Source organism: Dendrobates tinctorius, unplaced genomic scaffold, assembly GCF_039654945.1.
Source record: "Dendrobates tinctorius isolate UK_male_01 unplaced genomic scaffold, ASM3965494v1 ptg000031l, whole genome shotgun sequence".
In the NCBI taxonomy this organism is placed as follows: Eukaryota; Metazoa; Chordata; class Amphibia; order Anura; family Dendrobatidae; genus Dendrobates; species Dendrobates tinctorius.
In genome coordinates this window covers 3,519,139-3,530,136 of record NW_027361699.1, presented here as the reverse complement: position 1 = coordinate 3,530,136, position 10,998 = coordinate 3,519,139, and positions in this window count along the sequence as shown.

The window sequence follows — 10,998 nt, the reverse complement described above, 5'->3', positions numbered from 1 at the left end:
ACCTTTCCTTGTGTCCTTCACCCCAACCAAGATTGAAGGATGACGCAGGCCATACTACTGGTTACTCCATGGAGCTGTTTTCACATACCATGCCTGGATTATCAAGTGAAATGGTGAATTACCCAGGCCAAGATGAATCTGACATGGAGTGCACTGATGCACAGCCGCTGATGGATGATTCTGCTGGTACATTCACTCAGAGCACTACATTGTCCTCGCAGTGTACAGAGCCAGATTCTGACCCTGATGAGACTCAGGTGCCCCTTCCCGCACACTATACCACCATACACGGTGACACAGAGGAAGGTGCACATGACATAGAAGAGGCGGTGATGGATGACCCAGTTGTTGACCCAGATTGGCATCCATTGGGGGAAGAGGGTGCTGCTTCCAATAGCTCAGATGAGGAGCATCCACAGCAGACATCGACATCGCAACAGCTGTTATCTGGCAGGCCCGGAGCACTCCAAAGACAGGTTCCAAACATCAAAAGAGTTGCTGGACAGCTTGTCCAGAGGGTCAAAAGATCACAGCGTGCTAGGCCGCAAAATGTCTGCCAAAGTAGGAAGAGTGCAGTGTGGCACTTTTTTGAACAAAATCCTCATGATCAGGCCAAGGTTATCTGTAAGAAGTGCGCAAAGACCTTTAGCCGAGGGAAAAATCTGAAAAATTTGAATACCAGTTGCATGCTTAGACATTTAACCAGCATGCACTTGCAAGCGTGGACACAACACCAAACCTCAAGTGCCACATGTGCAACTGATCACAACGAAGGTAGTCAGCAACGATACATTGTTTCCCCCACTGTAAGCCCACCGGTTAGCACAGCAGCAAATGTTGAGGTGTCGTTGCAAGACCACAGCAGTCAGGGAATCCCACTGTTATATCAACGAAAGACTGATTCTAGGCCATCAGAAAGAACACCAACTCCATCAACATCATCAACCCTCTCTCAGTCGGCCCTGTCCACCGCTACTTCCACCATATGCAGCTCTCAAGTCCAGCTCACCCTCCCAGACACTATGAGTAGGTCAAGAAAGTACTCAGTCTCTCATCCGCGTACACTGGGTTTGAACGCCAACATTGCCAAACTAATCTCGTTTGAGATGATGCCCTTTCGGTTGGTGGAAAGCACAGCTTTCCACGAACTCATGGCCTATGCAGTACCATGCTATGACCTACCCAGTCGCCACTTCTTCTCTCGCAAAGCCATCCCAGCCCTCCACCATCATGTGAAAGACCGCATTGTCCATGCACTCAAGCAGTCAGTGAGCGGAAAGGTGCACCTCACAACTGATGCATGGTCCAGTCGGCATGGCCAGGGCCGTTACGTGTCCATCACTGCGCACTAGGTTAATGTGGTGGATGCAGGGTCCACAGGGGACAGCGGTGGTGGGACAGTGCTGCCTAGCCCACGGTATAGGAAACAGTTGGCTGTAGGCGTTCGACCCTCCTCCTCCTCCTCCAGAAGCGAAAGCTCGTCCACAGAGCGCAGTCGTACGAGCACTCCATCTGCAGCTGCCACTGTTGCACACAATGTGTCACCCTATCGAGCAGCTAGTGGAAAGCGTCAGCAGGCTGTGTTGCAGATGATGTGTTTGGGCGACAGACACACCGCCGAGGTGCTGGCCGAGTACTTGAAGCGACAAACTGAGTCATGGCTGGGCAGTGTACATCTTGAGGCAGGCAAGGTAGTTAGTGATAACGGCCGTAATTTTGTGGCAGCCATAGCCCTTTCAAAACTCAGCCACATACCTTGCTTGGCTCACACCTTGAACCTGGTGGTGCAGTGCTTCCTCAAAAATTATCCGGAGTTAACAGCCCTGCTCCAGAAGGTGTGAAGACTGTGCGCGCACATCCGCCGGTCGCCTGTACACTCCGTTTGTATGCAGAAGCTGCAGCGATTGCTCCACCTTCCCAACCACCGCCTCATTATCGACATTGCAACAAGGTGGAACTCCACCCTGCACATGGTGGAGCGGCTGTGCGAGCAGAGGCAGGCCATAATGCATTTGTGGGAGGATACACGGCCAGGCACTTTGAGAGCAGACATGGAGTTGACAGGTGTGCAGTGGTCGAAGCTGAAAGACCTTTGTAAAGTCCTTCAGTGTTTTGAGGAATGCACACGGCTGGTAAGCGCAGACGACGCCATCCTAAGCATGAGCATCCCACTTATGCGTCTGCTCATGCAAACTTTGACGCACCTTAAGGAGCAGGCGTCTGCAGTCAATGTTGATGAGGAGGAAGAGGAGGAGGGAATCCTTGATGACATTCAGCCATTGTCTGCTCAGGGACCTCTCCTGGACGAGGTGGAGGAAGAAGAGGAGGAGGAGGATGATGATTGGGATGATTACTTAGGGGAGGAGGATGCATCTCGTGGGGCAAGTGAAAATGTTGGCGTGGCAAGGTCTGGTACAGGGTTTGTGCGTGACTGGAGGGATGTGGATTTGCCAGAAAGTGCTCCTCCTCCCAGCACTCGCAGTGCATCATTGACACCGGGAACATTGGCCCACATGTCAGATTATGCCTTGCGGATCATAAAAAGGGACCCCCGCATTGCCAAAATGATGAACGATGACGACTACTGGTTGGCCAGCATCCTGGATCCACGCTATAAAGGCAAATTACAAAACATCATGCCACAGGAGAACCTTGACCTAATATTGGCTAATAAACAAGCAACTCTGGTAAATCGGTTGCTTGAGGCATTCCCAGCACACCGCAGCGGTGATGGTTCTCACACGAGCCGTACGGGCCGGGGGCAGCTTGGCAGAGGTGTTCGTGGTGCACACAGCAGAAGTGGCGTTGGAGACAGGGGTTTCATGACAATGTTGTGGACTGATTTTTCAAATACCGCTCACACAACTGGTAATACTGCATCGATGGAAAGTGACAGGAGACAGCAGTTGTCAACTATGGTTACAAACTACTTTTCCTCCCATATCGATGTTCTCCCACACAGGTCATTCCCCTTTGACTATTGGGCCGCTAAACTGGACACCTGGCCTGAATTGGCCCAATATGCCTTACAGGAGCTCGCTTGCCCAGCTGCAAGTGTGCTATCGGAAAGAGTCTTCAGTACAGCTGGATCAATCCTGACAGAAAAAAGGACCCGTCTGTCAACCCAAAATGTGGATGATCTAACCTTCATTAAAATGAACCACGCAGGGGTTTCCAAGGATTTTGTCCCACCTTCCCCTGATGACACATAGGGTGACAGAAAAATGGCTTGCTTTGGTCCACCTCTTCCTGGTACTTCACCTATTTCGCCTTTTGCATCAGCTGAATGTCCAACATCAACATATGCCACTTTCTAAAACTCCCTAACTGTGCTGCCTCCCCCCCATGGCCGGGGTCACCACCTAGCGCACGACACCATGCGAGTGCCGTTGCCCTGGACAGGTGGGTAGGCCGACTCTTGGGCGCGGGCACTGGCACAGGGTCCCTCATAGTGCAATCAAGTGTCTCTAACGGTGGTGGTGCACACCCGCCGTCAGACACACCGCTGTACTATGAGGGGCCCAGTGCCAGTACCGACGCCCACGAGTGGGCCCCCCTTGCTTGGGCAGGGCCCCAGCAATCTTTACCTCTCCCTGCTCCTCCGCTGTGTAATCTGGGCCGTCAAATCCATACTGTGCCTGACACCATCTGAGCCTGCCTCCTGATGTATAGACATATATTTTGAATGTGTACGCTATCCATACATGTTATCCGGGGATACGGTACCCTTTCTAACCTTTGTGCAATCACGTGCAATCCATACTGGGCCTAACACCGTCTGAGCCTGCCTCCTGAGACATATATTTTGAATGTGTATGCTATCCATACATGTTATCCGGGGATACGGTACCCTTTCTAACCTTTGTGCAATCACGTGCAATCCATACTGGGCCTAACACCATCTGAGCCTGCCTCCTGAGACATATATTTTGAATGTGTACGCTATCCATACATGTTATCTGGGGATACGGTACCCTTTCTAACCTTTGTGCAATCACGTGCAATCCATACTGGGCCTAACACCGTCTGAGCCTGCCTCCTGAGACATATATTTTGAATGTGTACGCTATCCATACATGTTATCCGGGGATACGGTACCCTTTCTAACCTTTGTGCAATCACGTGCAATCCATACTGGGCCTAACACCGTCTGAGCCTGCCTCCTGAGACATATATTTTGAATGTGTACGCTATCCATACATGTTATCCGGGGATACGGTACCCTTTCTAACCTTTGTGCAATCACGTGCAATCCATACTGGGCCTAACACCATCTGAGCCTGCCTCCTGAGACATATATTTTGAATGTGTACGCTATCCATACATGTTATCTGGGGATACGGTACCCTTTCTAACCTTTGTGCAATCACGTGCAATCCATACTGGGCCTAACACCGTCTGAGCCTGCCTCCTGAGACATATATTTTGAATGTGTACGCTATCCATACATGTTATCCGGGGATACGGTACCCTTTCTAACCTTTGTGCAATCACGTGCAATCCATACTGGGCCTAACACCGTCTGAGCCTGCCTCCTGAAACATATATTTTGAATGTGTACGCTATCCATACATGTTATCTGGGGATACGGTACCCTTTCTAACCTTTGTGCAATCACGTGCAATCCATACTGGGCCTAACACCGTCTGAGCCTGCCTCCTGAGACATATATTTTGAATGTGTACGCTATCCATACATGTTATCCGGGGATACGGTACCCTTTCTAACCTTTGTGCAATCACGTGCAATCCATACTGGGCCTAACACCGTCTGAGCCTGCCTCCTGAAACATATATTTTGAATGTGTACGCTATCCATACATGTTATCTGGGGATACGGTACCCTTTCTAACCTTTGTGCAATCACGTGCAATCCATACTGGGCCTAACACCGTCTGAGCCTGCCTCCTGAGACATATATTTTGAATGTGTACGCTATCCATACATGTTATCCGGGGATACGGTACCCTTTCTAACCTTTGTGCAATCACGTGCAATCCATACTGGGCCTAACACCGTCTGAGCCTGCCTCCTGAGACATATATTTTGAATGTGTACGCTATCCATACATGTTATCTGGGGATACGGTACCCTTTCTAACCTTTGTGCAATCACGTGCAATCCATACTGGGCCTAACACCGTCTGAGAATGATAGATGGGGCCCACCATACACTGGAACATTCCAAAGGTGGACATCAGACACTGGAGCAGCATTTACAGGGCCGATTATACACTAGAGCATTAGAAATGGGGCCCATTATGTTTGGAGCATTATTTGGGCCCATTTAGACAGTAGAGCTTCATCCATGGGGACCAACATATACTGTAGCATTATGTGGAGCTCATCATATACTGTTTCAAACATTATATGGGACCAATGATTCTGTATGGAGAAATAGATGGGTCTCGTCATGAGATGTAAAAAGTGAGGTATTTTTCATTGTACTATACCGCTATTTCTCTGCCGTATCGGAGCATGATGAGTTGTGGTATGTGTTAAAGGGGCGCTCTTTCGCCCAGGGCACATGAAAACCTGGAGCCAGCCCTCCCCCCCACAGTCTGTAGCCAAATAACCCCCATTTTTCAGTGCGTAACTTGTATTATGAAGTTAATTAAGGTTGACAAGCTTAAGTAAGAAGAATTGATGCTTTTGGCATTCAAATGGGCACTGTTGGTGTGTTTCCTGTCCTCCTCTCACTGCCGACTTTTATTCCCCATTGACTTACATTGGGTTTCGTGTTTCGGGACGACCCCGACTTTTCCCTATAATCGGACGATCTTGCTCGACCCGACTTTTGGAAAAGTCGGGTTTCACGAAACGAAACGCGACCCTAAAAAACCAAAAGTCGCTCAACTCTATAAGTGATCAGACAGTGAGAGATTCAAGATGAAAATGGCTCCCGCAGCACCTGAGCAGTAGCAGCTATCGGTTTGTATAGAGATCCAACAGCTGATCATGCGCAGGCGCCGGCATCATGCTGTAGAAGAAAAAAGAATTGTGCTCCACCAAGATGACACTGTCCGTGCATGCGCAATAGCAGCAGTTTTGAGCCCCGCCTTAGGGCAAGATAATCTCAATAACACAAAACTAGTGTTGAGCATTCCGATACCGCAAGTATCGGGTATCGGCCGATATTAGCTGTATCGGAATTCCGATACTTAGTTCCGATACTTTTTTCATATCGAATACCGGAATCGGAAATTCCCATAATGCTAGGAGCCCGCTCGATTTGATTCAGCCAATGGGGATCCTCAGAAGTGTGGGCACATCCTGTTAGGCATGTAGGCATGTTAACTACTGGCATGGCTGTGATTGGCTGCTGAAATGATGTCATGATGCACTATAAAAACCGCTGCAGCCGCCATTTCTGGTCACTCTGCTGTGAATTCAGTTAGGGACAGGCTGCTGTTGAAGACTGTGAGGGACAGTTAGAAATAGCGATTCTAAAAACAATATTGTGCTTTATCCAGGCTACATAAACCACCATTGTAGCTTTCTTTTGCCTAGCAGCAGTGTTCACAGCTGTCTGCAAGGGCTGTGTGAGTGCAGACCCACGCTGTGTAGTGTGTCCTGCAGGCACGTCTGCTTGTAGGCCGCCCAGCGTGTGTCTCTGCCTCATACACATTTTTCTTTTATTGCTGCTTTTTTTTCTCCTGTATAGTGTGCTTCCATACGTATCCATATACGTTGGTTGCAAACACTAAAGGAGTGGACAGCGGAGCCTTTCAGCAGCCTTTCAGTGCTATAGCCCATTTCTCTGCACTGTTTTTGGCTGTCTGATAGGTCTCTCTGTGTGTGAGTGCAGCTCACATTGCAGTGTGTTCTACAGCCACCGCTAGCTGTAGTCCGCTCAGCGTGCGTCACTGCCTCATACATAGTCCTTTTTTTGCAGCTAATTTAGCCAGATTTTTGCTCCTATATTAGTGTGCTTCCAACCACATCCATTGTCATTGGTTGGTTGCAAACACTATATAGGATTAGATAGAGGATCCTTTTTGCTGGCTTGTGCCTTTCAGGGCCAGCCAGACTAGTATCACCCTATTTTTTGGAGCCTTATCAATTGCATTGTAGGTTAGCTTCCTGCATTGTAATCGCTCCAAAAAGTTTGTGATACTATAGCTTTCAAACTTTGGTCACATCCTTTTCTTTCCCCCCCCAAAAAAAAAGGAAATAAAGTTCACCAAACACTCCACTTTACAGTTGTCACGGCCACATTAGATCATATTAAAGTGTAGTACACACACTCTTAGCCAAATTAGTGTTTCTTATACTGGTTAGCAGGTGTTCAGGAATAAGAACACTAAGCCACCCCTTTTTTACTTTTCTGCCTATCTTTATCAGTCTACCAAGATGAAGAAGGCAGGGAGTAAGGCACGTGGTCGTGGCCGTGGAGTTTCAGCAGGGAGAGGACGGGGGGATTCAGCAGGGAGAGGACGTGGGTATTCGGTGTCTGCTGCGGCCACCAGTGACCCGGCATCCCCCACTTTTACCAGGCAACAGTCCTTCATGCGCAGCTTTGTAGGACCTCGCCGTACCCCACTGCTGCATGACGAACAAATTGAAGCCGTTGTCGGATGGATGGCAGCTAACGCATCCACTTCAATGACTTCCGCATCCTCCCAAGGCCAGAGCACTGAAGAGCAACCATCTGTCTCTTCACCACCTGCCAAATTGCCCAGGCAGTCTGAGAGCCCTGGACAGGAGCCATCTCAATCTTTACTTCTGTTCTCAGAATCTGTTGGCTTAGAAAGAGGTGGCCAGCCAAGCAGCATTCTAGAGCGTGAAGAAGAGGGAGTATGCAGTGATGCGCAACTGCTTTGTCCCTCTGAATCTGAAGAGGCGGGTGGGCCAGTGCCTATTGTCAGCACACCTCAGTGCTCATCTGATGATGATGAGACTCAGTTGCCAATTTCTGGTGTGTACGGTGCTGGCGAGACAACCCAGGACCAGCCGGTGCTTGAAGAGGGGAGTGGAGATGATGACGTCCTTGACCCATCATGGCGTCAGCCACAGGAAGGTGGTGGGAGCAGCTCTGAGGAAGAGATTCCCCGAACGGCCAAAAGAGGAGGGAGAGGGCGGGGGCAGACTTGGATGCCTGTAGCCTCCACTTTGGCACCCGTGAGGAGCAATCCTCTTCCAAAACACAAAACGGGCGCTCCCAGGACTTGCAGTGCGTGATCTTTTTTTTGACACAGTTGCAGATGACATTTGCTTTGTCAAATGCAAGCTGTGTCATCAGAAAGTGAAACGAGGGAAAAATGTGACCAACCTCAATACCACAAATATGTGGAAACATGTGCGTACCAAGCACGAGGTGGAGTTACACAGACACACTGAAGATGTAGGCCAACCTTCAGCAGCACCTACCACCTCTTCAGCTCGTGTTGGGGCCTCTTCCTCCAGCTCACTCACAGCTGGTTCGGCTTCCTCACTGGAACGCCATGGAAGAACCACTGCCACTGTTGTCCAGAGACCCAGTGAAATTCCACCCACTGAACCATGTTCGCAGTCATCAGCACACTCCCAGTCCACTCACCAGCAATCGGTAGAACAGGCATGGGAGAAAAAGCGGCCATACTCGGCAAACCATCGCCGAGCACTGGCTCTGAATGCCGGCATTGCCAAACTACTGGCCCTTGAGATGCTGTCATTCAGGCTGGTGGAGACTGACACCTTCCGGAACTTTATGTCATTGGCAGTTCCACAATACAATGTGCCCAGCCGCTTTTATTTCAGCAGGTAAGCCGTCCCTGCCCTGCAAAAGCATGTGGAGGGAAAAATTAAAAATGCGCTACTAAATGCCGTCAGTAGCAAGGTCCACCTGACCACCGATGCGTGGACCAGTAGCCATGGACAGGGACGATACCTTTCCCTCACTGCCCATTGGGTCAATGTTGTGGAGCCGGGTACAGATCTGGAGAGTGGCTCTGTACGTATTCTGCCAACTCCAAGGATTGCAGGAATGCAGTCTGTATATATTGAGTCCTCCTCCTACTCTAGTTCCTCGGAATCAGCACTGCGTGAGCCTGTTAGGCCAGATATGAGCACAGGTGTGGCCAAACATCAACAGGCCGTCCTTAAATTAATTTCTTTGGGGAATCGGAGCCACACAGCACAGGAGCTCTGGAATGCCATCAAGCAGGAGAGCGATGTGTGGTTTGTGCCAGCGAATCTCCAGCCAGGTTTGGTAGTGAGTGACAATGGCCGAAATCTAGTGGCAGCTCTGGGCCTAGGCAACCTCACTCACATACCATGTCTGGCACACGTGCTCAATTTGGTCGTGCAGAGCTTTCTGAGGGACTATCCGGATCTTGATGCACTGCTGCACAAGGTTCGCCTAGAGTGTGCTCACTTGCGGCATTCCAGCATGGGAAGATCGCGCATTGCATCTCTGCAACGACGATTCCGCCTGCCAGAACATCGCATCATATGTGACCTCCCCACCAGGTGGAATTCAACGTTACATATGTTGGAGTGGTTGTGTGAGCAGCAGGCAGCAGTAATGGAGTACCAGCTGCATCAGGCGCAAACAAGTCGCACTGTGCGCCGGACACACTTCACCACCACTGTGTGGGCCACTATGAGGGACATCTGCCAAGTTTTGCGTGCCTTCGATGACTCCACGCGGATGGCCAGTGCAGATGATGCACTAATCAGCATGACTGTCCCCCTCATCTGTCTGCTTCAAAAAACCTTACAAGCACTAAGTGAGGAGGTTTTTGAAGAGGTCGAGGATGAGCAGTCAGAAATGCCATCTGCTTCTGGCAAATCTGCGCAACGTGCTTCCACACAAAGGCCCAGGCAGGGGACACTTAGTGAGGAGGATGACGAGGAGTCAATGGAGGAGGAGGAACACATCTCTCCAGAGGAGGGAGGTACACAAGGCTCTAGTAGTCAGTGTGTACAGCGAGGGTGGGGTGATGCTGAGCAGGCAGAGATGCTGCCTCAAGCTGGGGACAGCGTTTCCGGTCCAGTTGGCAGTCTGCAGCACATGGTTGATTTCATGCTGCAGTGCTTGTTAAATGACCGCCGCATCGCCAACATTCTCCACACGGCTGATTATTGGGTGTACACCCTCCTAGATCCTCGCTACCGGGACAACTTACAAAGCCTCATACCACAGTTGAACCGGGAGCAAAAAATGCGGGAGTACCAAGAAACACTTGTGCAGGCCATCATGTTCTCCATTCCCCCCGCAAGTGTTGCTGGTAGTGCTTTTCAAAGCAGCCATGTGGGTAGAGGCAGTGGAGGAAGCTCTGCACAAAGAGGTAGCAGAGGCAGTGCCGCAGGACAAGGCAAGGCCAGTATGGCCCAAATGTGGAAAAGTTTTGTGGGACCGCCACAAACGGGTACACCATCACAGACGGCTCCAGTTAGCAGGAGGCAACGTTTCCGTCAGATGGTGACAGACTACTTGTTGTGCCCTGTTAGTGTTCTCCCAGACGGCTCTTCCCCATTCAAGTATTGGGTCTCTAAGCTGGATACATGGCCAGAGCTTAGCCAGTATGCATTGGAGGTGCTGGCTTGCCCTGCTGCCAGTGTATTCTCGGAACGTGTCTTTAGTGCTGCAGGTGGTGTGGTAACAGACCGTCGCACGCGACTATCCGCCGATAATGTTGACCGGCTTACTTTTGTGAAAATGAACAAGGCCTGGATCTCACCTGAATTTGCCAGTCCTCTTCCAGAATAAATAATTGGCTGGCAACAGGATCCAGGTCTCCTGTTGTGTTCATGTTTCTATGACCTGAACTTTATTTCCTGGGCAACAGCAACGCCCGTTGTTGCTCAGAAGTGCTGTCCGCACAGACAAAACACTCGCTCATGTGTAAGTGGGGTTCGGTAACGTCAGCTGATCCCCTGCTGTGTGTATGGCAAAGTGTCCTGCTCCCTCCACAGTCAAACAACCTCAGATTTACACCTGGCTCCAAGTAGGCCTCGGCCTACTACCTGATTTTCCCTGGGCTCCGACACCGCCAGTTGTTGCTCAGAAGTGCTGT